Consider the following 12903-nt stretch of genomic DNA (forward strand, 5'->3'; position numbering starts at 1 on the left):
AATGACTGCGGCTCAAAGCAGAACAAATTACTCACTTCATACCAAGAAACAAAGATAGAAGAGGGTGGCTGCTACGCTCTCCCTTGTAGTCATTCCCCCAGTGATTTAAGAACTTCAACCCCCGCCCCACTACCCACAAAAAGTTTCCACTACCTATACATAGTTTCCCAGAACCTCGGGGCCCAGAGCCAACACAGAGGCACCGACCATCAGCAGAGATACGAGACTGGGAGGAGGACTTCGAGAGTTCTGTACATACCTACTACCCAGAGCCCACCTTTCAACACACTGACCTTTGCTGGATGCTCAAAATCCAAGCTATAGAATGCTGTAGATATAAATCTACTCCTAAGCTTAATTGCATGATTGTGTTATTTGTACCCTGGTGCGGGAGAATTATCTGTATTCTGTCAATCATATTTTAATAAAACGCTGATTGGCCAGGCAGGCAGTATAGGCGGGAAAGCCAGACAGGAAGTAGGGGTGGAGCAAAGAGACTGGGAGTATTCTGGAAGCAGAAGTTCTCTCTCAGCCATTCCTGTACAGACCACCAAAGAGGCAGCATGTAACTTGCCCAGCAGAGAAAGGTACGGAGCTATTATGGCTAACATAGATGAGAATAATGGGTTAATATAAGTTATAAGAGTTAACAAGAAGCCTGACCTAATGAGCCAATCAGTTTATATCCTTATGGAGTCTTGTGTGTGATTTTCTTTGTTGCTTGCCGGCTGTTGGGGTACTGGGAGGGACAGAAACCCCAACAAGCCAGCCCTCATACTACAGTACCCAATACATGTAAAAAGTCGTTTAAAGCATTCCCAGGGGGCCTCCTGTGTGTTCCGCTCTGAAATAGGATCTATGAATACATGGCTATGACAGAGCATTGCTTTCCCTAACTAATTGCTGTATATGTGGCAAATGAGGAGAGGAAGTAACTCTAGGCAGAATAAGCAAGAGAAGGCACTTGTCCCAGGTTGTACTGTTGGTGGTGACAAGCTGATGACCCTTGTGCTAATTCACTGAAGAAGAGAGTCCAGAGAAGAAGCCAGTACTGGCCCGGATTAGCAGGGTTTACATATGGAAAAATCAAGAATGAAATCGTAACTATCCTAAGAAACATTTTTTTAAAAATCACAATGAACAAATCGAAAATTTAAATCAGTGATTCTGAGCCAAGGTTCTCTGTCCAACACGTGGAGAAATCAGTAACACAGCATCAGGTGTGCACAAAGAGCCACATGGTAGGTCAAGCGAGGAGAGAAGCGTGCTCATCAGCCTAGGGGAGAAATGTGTGTGGCCGTAGGTAAGGAGAAACAGGCACCTGGTTGGTTATTGTCTGATTGTAACAAGGAGGAAAACTAAAGGAAGAAAAGACTGGTCACGTGGTTGGCACCAGCCAGCGGGGGCCAATGAAAACTGCAGATACGTGGGGTCTGAGCGGATGGCTCTCATAAAAGGCTGTCTGTGTAAGCATGAGGACCTGAGTTAGATCCCAGCAGTCACGTTTGGGTTTGCTGGCCACTGCCATGGGAAGATAGAGACAAGAGGTAGGGTCACTCTAGCTGAATCAGAGAGTTCCACGTTCACTGGGAAAAACACTGCCTGCCAAAAACAAGGCTAGCGAGTTGGTTCAGCAGGTTTGGGCACCTGGCATTAAGCCTGGACCCTAGTTCAATCCCAGAGACACATATGGTGGAGAGAGCCAACTTTTGTCAGCTGTCCTCTGAATCACACTCACACACACACACACACACACACAATAAATAAGTGTAATAAATAGAGGTGCCAAAACTGTGAGATGTCTACCAAGAAAGCCGCAGACCAGGAGTGTTGAGCAAGAGAGAGAGAGGTGTGTTGCAGTGAGCAAAACTCAAGGGCAGAGCCATCCAGGTCCTTTGACATTAGACATGGAGCTACAGGATGTGGGGTTTGTCCTGTTGGACACGTGTAATTTGCTTTTTGATTTTACATGGGGTTACAATTAAGAAATTGCTTTGAGTCTTGGGAGAGACTTGGAGTTTGGACTTTAGAACAGCGCTGAGACTGTGAAAGCTGACAGGGACTTTGAAGTTGGACTGAATGCATCTGTGTTATGACACGGCCCTGAGCTCTGGGAGCCAAGGAGTGAAATGTGGTGGTTTGCATGAGAATGGCCCCCATACGCTGGTTTGTTTGACTATTTGGTCCCTAGTTGGTGGCTATTTGGGGAGGATTAGGACATGTGGCCTTGAGGAAGGAAGTATGTCACTCCTGGTGGGCTTTGAGGTTTCAAAAATATTACCATTTTGAGTTCTTGCTGTCTCTACTTGCAGATCAAGAAGTGAGCCCTCAGCTGTTCCTACCGCTATCTCTAGTTGCCCCACTATCATGGATCCTAAACCTCTAACACTATAGGATCAGTTAAATGCTTTTTTATAAGTAGCCTCCTCGGTCATGGTGGGTTTTCGTTTTTTGTTTTTCAGCAATAGAAAAGTAACTAAGGCAGCTGTTTCCTGTTGCTATGATAAATGCCTAAAGCTAAGAACTTTAAAAAACAACAAAGATTTTGAGATAAACAAAAGATTATCTCAAGATTAAAGACCAAAAGTTTGCTGGGCCATGGTGGTGCCCACCTTTAATCCTAGCTCTCCCGAGGCAGAGACAGACAGATCTCTTGTGAGTTCGAGGCCAGCCTAGTCTACAGAGCGAGTTCCAGGACAGCCAAGACTACACAGAGAAACTGTGAGGAACTGACTTTTCTAACTCCATTTTAAAGAAGGGGCTTCATCTTAAGCCATGCAGTGAGCTGAGGGTGGGCGATCTCAGCTCCAGAAATGTGCTGCGATAGCAGAAATTTGAACAGATGCCCTAAAAATAGCCAATTAAGGAGATAGGGAGCAGGCCCATAAAATTTAACGAGGTCCAGATGTTCTAGTCCTTGAAGGTACCTTGTCTGTAATTTATGGCTGTTAGGTTTTGCACCCAAAAACTGACCAATGGTTTCAGAAACCACCTTACCCTATGCCCTCCTTACCCAATCCCAAGGTGACAGGACACTCCCTAACTCCCCCAATTATGGCGTTTCCCCTTTAAAAGTTCTACCCTCCGTTATATATTGCAAATATATTGTAATTTGCATCAGAAATCCGGCTCCATGATTCATTTGGGGACCAGGAACTTGGGCATAACAAAAGCCCTGTCTCAAAAAATAAGCAAACAAAGGCCAAAAGTTCAAGTTCAGGCAGCCCTAACTGTTTATCTCTGGCTCAGGATGTCACAGAGAAGTAGAAAGGAAAATAGCGAGCTAAGAGTTTAACTCTGCATCAGAGTGCCTGCTCAGCATGCATGAGGGGCTCTGAGCTGAAAGTAGAAAAAAGGAAAACAGAAGAGCACAGACGAGAGAGAGAGAGAGAGAGAGAGAGAGAGAGAGAGAGAGAGAGAGGGAGAGAGAGGCGGGCTTCGCTCTGTGCATGCTGATGAGAACTCACAGGAGTCCTCGGGAGCTGCTCTCACCTGCCCGGGAGCGAGGCCTGAGACCCTGGCTCCTGCTGGCTCTGCTTTCCATGGTTTGAACACTTTTCTTGTCACTGCCCGTGGACCGAGTTCCAACACAGGAACCCTTAGGAGACATGCACAAACCACATCTAAACCGCAGCACAGACAGTGTCTTGTAGTGATGTTTTGTTTGTAATCTAACAAATTAAGTTTGCCTGAAGATCAGAGTGCAGAACTAAGCCATTAGTTGGCCATAAAGGCCAGGCAGTAGTGGTACACATCTTTAATCCCAGCACTCAGGAGACAGAGGCAAACTGATTTCTGTGAGTTCACGGCCACCCTAAGGCAATATTGCTCCAGTCTAAAAGAGAAACAGAGCCTGGAGGTGGTGACTCACACCTTGAATCCCTAGTACTTTCAAATCACAGGCTTTTAATCCCAGCACTAGGGAGGTGGAGACAGGAGTGTCAGGGCTGGGCAGAAAGAAGAATAGAAGGTGGGAGGAGACAGCAGCTCAAAGACAGTCCGAGGTTTCTTAGAGACAGGATCGCCCTTCGGCCTGAGCATTGACCGAGGTAAAGAACTCTCTAGTGGCTGGCTGCTCTGCTTCTCTGATCTTCAGTATTAACGAACCCCTATATCTGACTCTGGAGTGTTTGTTTGTTTGCTTGTTTTTTGAGACAGGGTTTCTCTGTGTAACAGCCTTAACCGTCCTGGAACTCACTCTGTAGACCAGACTGGCCTTGAACTCACAGAGATCCGCCTGCCTCTGCCTCCCAAGTGCTAGGATTAAAGGCGTGCGCCATCACCACCACCTGACTCTGACTCTGGGTTTTTATTATTAATACCAATTCGAATTCCCGCTACAGTGTCTGGGTCTGCTGACATATATTGGCGTCTATTATTAAGAATATCCCTGTTTCCCAGATATGACAGTTACTAGTTATCTGGATGATGTTTAAATGAAAATTCTAAATATCCCTAAGACAATTAATCATAACAATGTATACTGTGCTGCCTAGTTTTATGTTCACTTGTCACAAACTAGAGTCATTTTGAAAGAGGGAAATTCGGTTGAGAAGATGTCCCCACCAGATTGGCCTGTGGTGAATTTTCTTGATTGGTTGCTGACGGGGGAGGGCCCAGCTCACTGAGGCAGGTGTGACCCCTAGGCCAGTGGTCCTCGGAGCTGTGTAAGAAAGCAGGCTGGGCAAGCCATGAGGAACAAACCTTTAAGCAGCACTCTTCATGGCCTCTGCCTCAGGTCCTGCCTCCAGGTTCCTGCGCTGCTTGACTTTCTGCCCTGACTTTCCTCGGTGATGGACTATGATGCAGAAGTGTAAGCCAAATAAACTCTTTCCTCCCCGAGTTGCTTCTGGTCTTGGTGTTTTATTGCAGCAATAGAAACCCTTACTAAGACCCACACTTGTTTCTATCATCTGTTGACTTCAGCTAATTACACACCCCCCCTAGCTGTCAGACACACTATTTCTGTAGTGCCATCTGTTGCTCCCACGTGTGAGTTGCCAAGTTCCATATGCGATGTGACTCATGATCCTCAGGGAAGACTGTATTTCCTTTGTCTGTCAATGGCACCATCTCTGTCTTCCAGGAACATACTCAGCAGACAAAGGCTCCAGCCCAGGCCCCCACTCACCCCAGACTCTGCTATCTATCCCCTAGGTCAGAACTTTTAGCGGTTGTGATAGCTCCGGATTCCACTGGTGTTAGGCCTTCCTTTGTCCTTTTCTCTTCCACACTCTTGCTTTCTCATACAAATGAATGCTTCATTCCCTAAATAGCTTAGTTTTTTCCTCTGTGTTACATGAACTTAATAACACGAATGCATTCAAAACCCTAAGTGCTTGCAAGAAGGAAAAACATAAATATTGTAAAGAACATTTGAAACGATGCCCATTCTGTGATTACAAAGGTGATACAGCCTGCAAAAAGGGATGACGTCAATTCAGGGGCTCATGTGGTGAGGGCTGGTGTTCCTAAATTAATAAAAAAATGTTTATTTGCCAGTGAAGTTTTATGAGCAAAATTTTTCACATAAAATATTTTAGTTCTTTGTATATAAAAAACTTGGATTTACACTTGTTGGAGGTCCTGTGTGGAGTGCTTTGGGGCTTTGTGTATTCGGGCTCTCATCTGTGAAGAGGAATACTGATTTTATCATGAGAAGAGCTCCGTCACTAGATGGAGCTCTTTGGTTCTCCTTGCTCAAAGTCTGTGTTTTCCTTGGCACAGACAATTCCCAAATCCTAAGGCCTCCAGGCATTCTCTGATAGCACTTCCCACAGGTGGTTTAGCTGTGGGACTCTGTGCCTGCCCCTCGGCATCCTTAGCCTAAAGTTCCTTAGAAGGCCATCCAGTGTACAGATGACATTCTGGTTCACTCTCTCGGAGAGATCAACTTCATAAACTAAGCTTTTTTTTTTCTCTCCCCTCTCCTCCTCCCGTCCCTTTCCTTTCTCCTTTTACCTCTCCTCTTCAAGCCCATTCTCACCATGTAGTCCAGGCTGGCTTTAAATTCTCTGCCCATTTTTCTGTCTCAGCCTACTAATGCTGGGGTCACAGGGGTACGTCACCCCTTCTAACGAAGCGCTGTTTAGACCAGCAGAAGCATTGGCCAAACACAAAAGGCCAGTTTTGGCTTTTGACTCTTTTGCCTATTTATGTTACTGTATGAGGGACATAGGAATACAGCTGCCATTCCTCTTCCTGATGAGCCACAGAATTGAGCGCGCCTGGCGTAGGAGATGTGCAAGACCCCCTGGAGACACTCTAAAGCACTTACTAATACTAGCAATCAATGGTAATGTGAAATTAATTTTTTGTCTATTTGCCGCTCCTCTCTGAGACACCTGGACATCTGCATTAGTCGGGGTTCTCTAGAAGAACAGAACTGACAAAAGGAGGAGCCACAGGGCTCAAAGGCCAGTACGGATGCTCCTGTTTCCTTCCTGCAGAGGCCAAGAAGCACATGCCTGCAGGGCTAACGTTAATGCTCCGTTTTGTTCACATATTCCCCCCTCTGTCCTACACTCACTGAGTGCTACTAAGAGCCAAGAAATAGAAACTGGTAAAAGTGAACCCTGATTTTCTGTCATTTGCCTGGAGCTGCCAGTCTCAGTGGAGCTGGAATTGGGATGCTGGCGACTTGAGAAAAGGTCTGTTGTACGGTGGGACGGAACCTGGAGGAACCTGGGGTGACCTATGTAGGTCAGGAACAGCCCGACCAAGGCAAAGGATGGCCTTAGTTTCTCAGTCTGTACCAGCAGGGGCAGAACTGTAAGGACCTCAGAAGCAAGAAGCAGCCGCCCCGCCTGTTTCAGCACCCCAAAAGCGACAGTCACCATGCCACTTCACGGGCAGTGCCACTGGTGACAGCGTCCTGTGACATAAGGAGAGAAGGGCGTGGGAACAGGTTGTGATGAGCTAAGGAGATGCCGGAGAACATGGGATGGACATTTAATACTAGCTCAACCTGTGGCGACTTCAGTGACCTTGGACATACAGCCCACGGACTCTGACCTGTTATTTCTGGAAGGCAGAGTTAACTTTTCTCTGTTATTGAGGATGTATTTTTGCAGGAATTAGGGTACAAAAGTCTGAGTTCATTTTCTGACTCAGCCACTTTCTGAGTGTGTGCCTGTGGGGTATCACCGAGTCTCACTGAGTTACTTCAGTTCTTATGTAAGGATGTACAACCTGATAGACGGATGTGAACGTAAGTCAGGCAACAGCTCTCTCCAGCGCTGGAACGCAGTGGGACCCAAATAGTGTTTTTCCCTGCTTAACTCAGGCAGGCCTTGCTACCAAGAGACAGGACAAACATGTAGCCTGCTTGTAGTCCTCAGGAATGGTGTTTATTGGCCTTGTTGCCACAAAATTTTAAATATCAGGAGGTCATGGATCATGTTGCCTAGCATTGAGCCCAGCACAGAGAAAGCACAGAATAAACAAATCTCTGCCAAACACGGACAGAAATACACAGGCCTTGACACATCCACCCATCCATCAGGCCGATCCTGGAGGAACTATTATCTCTAGGCCTATGAATTCTGGAACTTTTCCTTTCCTGAGGTACTTTTGGAAACAGAGCAGACCTGTAGCTGATAGTAATGTGAAGGGGAGGGAGAGCGTGGAGAAGCAAGCATAGGCTGACAGTCATCTGCACAACAGCGTGAAAACCTTTCTCCTGTGTGCTGCGTACTTTTGTGGCAAAATGCTGCAACCAAGAGCAAGTTACAGAAGAAGGAGGGTTGTGGTCGCTGTTGTTTCCTTTTGACTTATGGTTTCAGGGGCTTGGTTGTCCGTCATCGCAGCAGGAACAGAAAGCTGAGGGAAGTAGAGAGAACTGGAAGTGGGGCGTGGCCGCAAACTCGGATGCCCTCCCTCCAGCATGGCCCTACATCCTGAAAGGGACCTTCTCAAACAGCTGCCAACTGTGGAACAAGCGTTAAAATACACGAGTCTATAGGGGACACATTTTCAAACCACCACACCCTGCTCTCAGGTGTCACAGCTGGGTTTGGGGGGTGGGGGTTGTTGTTTGTTTTCCCAGACAGGGTCTCCTATAACCCAGACTGGCCTTGAATTTACCAAGAATGACCTTGAACTTCTGATCCTCCTTCCCTACCCTCCACTGCTGGGACAGCCCTGTATCACCACACCCAGAAATGTGCACGGGCATCAAACCCAGGGCTTCACAAATGCTAGAGCACCTCTCTCTGTGAACCTGAGCTAGAACCCTCCAACCTCAGCTGAGCGTTCTGGAAGCTTTGTTCCAGGCAATGTGGGAGACACTGTGGTCCCTTATGCATTGTGTGATGTGTCATCACAAGGTGAGACATTTCCGGGAGATCTGTTTCCCAGGGGAAGATATTAGAAGGCAAGGTGACAGACAGAGACCTCTGTACCCCTGTCTCAAACTGCAGCCTCTGGCTTTCATGCTTGAGAGTCGGTCCTCAGCCAGACCTGGCCTTTGGAATCAGCTGTGCCTGCCACTGAGAACAAGTGCACAGGGCTATTTTGAGCCGCCGCTCTTTGGAATCATGACAGCGTAACTTGTGTAACTAGAAGTAGGTTAACTGATCTCTTCAAAGTGACAGGAAAAATGCATCTGCAGAACCCATGAAGACGAGAGTGAAGCCCCGACTTCACCTTTTGCTAACCCACCCACACTCCCCTGGAATCGGGAGACACAACAGAGCTTGGTGAAGTGGGCTGTGCCTTTGCCTTCAGAATACATCAGGTCCCATCTGGCTGCACGTACACAGATGTATGTAAGATGACCAAGTCCCCTAGTTCTTTTGTTGGCATTACCATAGCTGTTGATGGTTGTCATAGAAACCAGCAGAGGTGTCATGGCTTCTCTCTCCCAGCCAGACGAAGACCTGAAGTTATTCTGATCTGAGCCTTTTAAAAATAGAAACTAGATCAGCAGCCTCGGAGTTCTGTCTGCTTTGAAAATGTTTGCCCGTGGGATTTTTCTTATTTGTAATTTGTTTGTCATACATTTTAATTTAAAAAAATAAAAGAAAAAATGTTTGGGGGCTGGGGAGATGGCCCAGCCAATACAGTATTTGCCTTGTAAACATAAGGAACTGAATTTGTTTCCGAGAACCCATGTTTAAAATCCTATATTGTGACATGCATGTAATTCCAGCACTGGGGAGGCAGGTAAAGGCCAGTGACCTGAGCTTAGCCCTGGAGCTTGACGGGGAAGGAAAGAACAACTCCTGAAAGCTGTCTTTATCTAGCTTGTGAGGGTGTGCCCACACTCACACAGACACACGTGCGTGCGCGTGCACACGTACACACGCACGCACACACAAAAGTACATGCTTAGAAAGAAAGAAAGGAGAGGAAAGATAAGGATGAGAGAAAAGATGAACGGCAGTACCCATCCTCCTCTTTGATTTTTTTCTTCATACCTGGCCAGGAGGTAAAGAGGTCTCTGCAGCCATGTGCTCCCGCCAGGATCTACTGTTCCATCCCATGTCTAAAGCTCCTGGCACAATGATCATGAACTGAACCTCAAAATTATGAGCCGAGGGCTGAGAAAACTGAGAGAAGGCACAGGTTAAGAGCACTGGCTGCTCTTGCAGAGGTCCTAAGTTCAGTTCCTAGTAACCACATGGTGTCTTACAACCATCCATAATGAGACCTGATATCCAAGAGGCATACATGCAGGCAGTACACTGTGTACATAATTAATAAATCTTAAAAAAAGAAACTAGGAAAACTGCAAGTATTAAAAAAAAATCACGAGTCAAATAAACCTTTCTTCTTTCCAAGATGATTTATTTCTCAGGCATCTGCTGCAATAACGAACAGCCGACCGAGAGCAATGCAGCATGGCATTGCTGTGTCTCCTTTCGGCCCTTGTGACACCTAGGACCCTTTGACATGAGATGTCACAGTGACTAGGTCTCAGATCTCACATTCATCCAGAGGCAGGGGTGAGATGGGTTCTGGGTGCCTTGGGGCAGTGTCTTTGCCAGCACGTGAACCAGCTGCCAGGAGGGAAGTGTGAGGGGCAGGGCTATGGGGTGAGAGGGACAGAACTGCTGTCATCCAGTGGGATGGGCAGGGACCACGTCTACACGTCTATCCCATTGAGAGTCCCCTTAGTCAGGTGCTGTAAAGAACCTCAAGACTGATTCTGTCTCTGGTGCGTTTAAACAAGTTAGACAAATCTGTTGTTCTTTCCAGAGCTCCAATATCTGTACCCGCCAGGAGAAAGAAACCACGGATTTATATATTGTTGAATCTGAGGAATCACTGTGACAGGGGATTACAGTTGTGGGGAGAATTGACTAGAAAAACACTGAAAATCCGAATGAACACAGAAAACTAGGCGTGAAAACCAACCCGAGGGCTGAAAGAGCACAGGCTCCCCAGGGGTGAAGTCTGGACTTGTGCAGATGTGACTTCACTGAACAGCGCCGAAACTGTTGCGGGCCCCATTCAGAAGGTGCCATTCATAGCTGTTTGTGGGGTATTGTCCCGACCCCAGGAGGTGTGCTATAAACAACGCTGAGGTGAAAGGACTCTGGAGGAAGCTGGTGCCACGGAACTGACCTGAACACCCCCGGTTACACCTACTCTCCTGGTGGAACTGTGAGTTAGTGTCCTGATTGCCTCACCAAAGCATCCAGCTTGGTGTAGTCAGGAGGCTCATCAGTGTTTTATGTTTAGCTCGCCCTCTAGTGGTAAGAGAGGCTAATCACCTGCATCCCAGCCAGTGAGGGGACCTTCAGGAGAACCCAAGCCTCAGGAGTTGACACCTGGGAGGATCATAGCCAGGTCAAGAGTGGGAGGAGGGAAGACGGGTGTGCATCCGGAAATGGGGCTGGAGCCTACTCCAGGAAAGGCCTCTAAGAGTCACTCAACACCAAGAGGGACTGTCATGATTATTAATAAACTTCCAGAAACTTCTAATCAGATCAAGACAATCTGAGTTCAGTGCATGATAATGTATGCCAAGTTTCTATATTTATTGAATCACTAATTAACTCAACTAATATGTGTTGGAATATTGTGAGCCAGTGCTGGGGGCCAACAACCTGGTGTGGTCTTCAGTGGGAGTGGTAACTGTTTCATGCCAGATTGATGAGGGTTCACCTGGACCGCGGTAGGCAGCTTTCCACTAGCGCAACCAATACCCGAGGCAAATCACCTTTAAAGGAAGAAAGGTTTGTTTTGGTTCACAATTTTGGGGGTTATCCAGGTTGCTCTGGATCTGTGGCAGCATGGTGTATTGTCGTGGGAACATGCCGTTTACCTCAAGGCATCCGGGAAGCAACAAGAGAGAAAGAGCGGGGGCTAGGGTCTCAAACCTTCAAGGGCATATGTCTAATGACTTAAGACCTCCAACAAAAGTTGACCTTCTCTGTGTAGCCTTGGCTGTCCTGGAACTTGCTCTGTAGACCAGGCTGGCTTCACTCTCACAGATCTGCCTGCCTCTGCCTCACAAGTACTTGAAATAAAGGCATGTGCCACCACCACCCTTCAAAAAATTTAATTACTGTTTTCCATTTTTAAAAAAATATTATTTTCATATATGTGTATGAAAATTTTGCCGGTATGCACGTATGTGCACCACGTGTGTGCAGTGCCCAAGTCGGGCTCTGGATCCCCTGGAACTGGGGGTGAGCTACAGATGGTGTGAGCTATCATATGGGAACCAAACTGGGTCCCCTGTAGCAGTCACAAGTGTTCCTAACTGCTGAGCCCCTCTCCAGCCCAAGATTCTGCCTTTAAAAACATCTACCACCTCTCCAGAGTCGAAAAGAGAAATCATGATTTTACTATATGCCCGTGATCTCTGAGACATTTACTGACTGATGGAGCCACGAGCTGCCTTATGGGTTCTGTATCAATCTGGCTTTATGGGCACATAAAGCCATATATTCCCAAAAACATAGGAATTTTAACTTGACTGGAGTCAAGCCAAACACCCCCCAATAGCACTAGTTCAAAGGGCTGGATTAGGAAATGTTGCCCACGTGGCCAGAGGGCAGGCCACGCCTGGAAATGAAGCCTCACTCTTAATGGCGCACTCTCCTCAGTCACCAGACAAGGCTCTGGAGTTGGTTTGTCAACGGCTTGTTAAAGGCTAGCTCCAGGACATTCACCTTGTGCCCAGTTTTAGAGCCCAGCCATTAACTCCCAGAGGTCAGCAGCAGCCTATCCAGAACCACTCACAGACTCAGGAAAGATGACAGGCATTAAAATGACTCGTCAGTAATTCTGCAGGCAATTTCTTAGGGACGATGAAAATCTAACTGTAGCATTAAGAAGCATTGCTGGGGAGACAAAACAATTCCTCCACCCCATGCCTGGCCCTCACTGCCTTAACTGTCATTTCAAAAGCGTAGGAGTTGCTGGAGACAGGCTCTTGTGTGCCTCCAAGCCTTGGGCGGGATCTTGGTTCAGATTGAAAGTCTTTGGACTTACAATGCAAGAGCCACCATTTCCAAAAGGCACAGAATGGACGCCAGATCTCCCTCTGGAGCTCTTAAGGCACTCTGACCTGCCTGTTTGTTCTTGTTGAAGCAAGAACACTTTTCTTTTCTTTTTTAAAGATTTGTTTGTTTGTTTGTTTGTTTATGTACACAGTGTCCAGCCTCCATGTATGCCTGTAGGCCAGAAGAGGGCACTAGACCTCACTATAGATGGTTGTGAGCCACCATGTGGTTGCTGGGAACTGAACCCAGGACCCTTGGAAGAGCAAGCAATGCTATTAACTGCTGAGCCATCTCTCCAGCCCTGGAATTTTTGTTTTTATAAAAACATTCTCCAGTTTTGTTGCCATCTAAGTTTTCATGGCTTAAATGTTACACCTACCGGACTCTGACCAGCAAAAGAAAGAAAACCGCTCTCACATGCTCAGTCACAAGCACGGTGCTAAAA

Source organism: Myodes glareolus, chromosome 5 (assembly GCF_982192425.1).
Source record: "Myodes glareolus chromosome 5, mMyoGla1.1, whole genome shotgun sequence".
In the NCBI taxonomy this organism is placed as follows: Eukaryota; Metazoa; Chordata; class Mammalia; order Rodentia; family Cricetidae; genus Myodes; species Myodes glareolus.